Raw genomic sequence first — 2,500 nt, forward strand, 5'->3', positions numbered from 1 at the left:
GTTAGTTGAGAGTTTTTTCCCTCCTCTGTGGTCTTTGAGCCGATTTACTGCCATTCTTGTTAGAACCGGTTTGCTCCCTCTATATATACTAAACAAGGTTGGGTACTCTCACGAAGCAGTCGATCCGATCCGCCGAAGGAAAACGGCCGTAAATTCTCTCCAGCAGCTCCAGTTGCCTCGAAATTCCGGGTAGAGCACGGATGATAGTTAATTGTTCCTTCCGTGGTCTTTGCTTAGCGTCGAATCTTCACAGAGGCCGAATAAAACGTCGGCAATCTCTGAAAACTTTCCCGTTTTAGCCATCGAAAAAGGCTTTGTTCAAAATTCACGTTACCCAACGATCAAAAGTTAGCTTATTGACCCGGCCAGAGACTTCCACTCCGGGTGGGAGACAGTCCTTTGCTCCCATCAAAAATAACTTCCTTGAAATCCTACAGCAAAAGTCTTTCTTTAGTTTCACAGATGAACAACAACGAGTATTGAGAACTGCAGGGCACGAGGGTATTGATTTTTAATGGGAGCAAAGGACTGTCTCCCACCCGGAGTGGAAGTCTCTGGCTGGTCGCTAAGCTAACTTTTGATCGTTGGGTAACGCGAAGTTTGAACAAAGCCTCTTTTGATGGCTAAAACGGGAAAGTTTTCCGAGAATGCCGACGTTTTATTCGGCCTCTGTGAAGATTCGACGCCAAGCAAAGACCACGGAAGGAACAATTAACTATCGTCCGTGCTCTACCCGTAGGTGAGTTTGTCACCAGATTGTTGTTGACCAGCTTTCCTCTTTATTATTTTTCCTCTGCCTGGTCTTTGAGTTTATTCTCGCCAACAATCAGACCCTTTGAGAGAAGTGTTTTCCACTCTAATCTGTCTGCAACGTGAACGCCCCAGCTGTTTGTGTCGATACCACATGCTTTCAAGTCACGTTTACATGAGGTCATGAAACGGAGGTGTAGACGACCTTCCTTGCGTTTACCGATTGTGATTTCATCATACATGAGGTCCTTGGGTATGCGCTCGTCTTCCATTCAATGCACATGGCCTAGCCAGCGAAGGCGTCTTTGATGGAGGAGGGTGTATATATAGTAGGTATACCTGCTTTTGCTAGCACATCGTTGTTTGTGATACCAAGGATCCTTCGCAGACATCTCATGTGGAAGACCTGACGTTTCCTTTCTTGGTGTGCATATGTTGTCCAAGATTCGCTACCGTAGAGCAGAGTGCTAATAAGGCAAGCGTGATATACATTGACTTTGGTAGGGACAATCAGATGTTTGTTTCCCCACACTCGCTTTGATAGTTTTGCCAGAGTTGTTGAAGCTTTACCAATGTGTTTGTTGATCTCGGTGTCAAGTGATAGGTTGTCTGTTGCTGTTGAGAAGTCATGTCAAAAACTCGTGTTTCGTGTTTCATCTGGGGTTCCAAACATGTAAAAACAAGAAAAGCACTCCGCTTACGGCATCGTGCTTTCAGCTGTAACCCCTGATGAAATACTCGCACTCGTTTTTGACATACACAAGACGAAGCACCGAGAATCCGCGAGCTGAAACATTGTGGAATCGTGTGATAACGTTGCGGAAACACAACTTCTAGTACGTGATTCCGGTAACGGATACAAGACGTTTATTCATGATTCCCTCACTGCGGTAACGGCGGAACTGAACCACTTTTCGGCCTTTTCCCTCACGTTTTCAATGAAGGAAACTCGTGTTTCCGTTCGGCGTATAATTATAAAACAAGCTGCGGATACACGAAGAAACGTTTGAAAAACGAATTGATTTGGCAATTCCATCAACGTAATCTCAACATATTTGGATGGAAACGTAGCTTGTATATTCAATGCTTGCTACCTCCTTTATATTGCACTAAAAACAGCGAGTTTTTGTCTTTTTTCTCTCCATTTTCTCAAATTCTAAGCGCTCAGTGTCCCATTAACAGCCTTTTCTAAAGCTAGTACAAATATTTTACTTATTGAACGTCTCTCATTAATTATATCCAATGCTATTTGCTTTGCATTTCCTTCTGATGGTAGGTATTTCCGTAAGGAAGGGAGTTTTCACGCACACCCGCTTATTCCCGCTTTTCTAAATTTCACGAGCAAGCTTTCTTCATTTTTTGTGCTCTTGTCTGTATAAAAGTTTTCCCCAACAAATGCGACGTGCAACCTTTCCCTAAAATTCATATTTATTACATCATAGGCAGCCCAAGTTCACGTCACTACAGGCAGCCGTTGAGAATTTAAACGCGTTATTAGACTTTGTATGGGAAATAAAATACAGTCGCTTATGAAGCCTAAAAAACGTTCCATTTAACGTTCATTCAATAAAATGAATATAACTGACTCACCTCTGGTGTATTCTTGTGCGTTTTGGAGCTTATTTTACAGTTTCGGGAATTCCGTGTTTTCACTGTTCTAAGACGAAGTCAAGGCTGCACATTAAGATTTCGACCGTAGACAGCTCAGCTCCATCCCAGCCGCCAAAGCTAAAACCCCATCATTTGCGAA

The sequence above is a fragment of the Montipora capricornis genome, chromosome 9, assembly GCF_036669925.1.
Source record: "Montipora capricornis isolate CH-2021 chromosome 9, ASM3666992v2, whole genome shotgun sequence".
NCBI lineage: Eukaryota > Metazoa > Cnidaria > Anthozoa > Scleractinia > Acroporidae > Montipora > Montipora capricornis.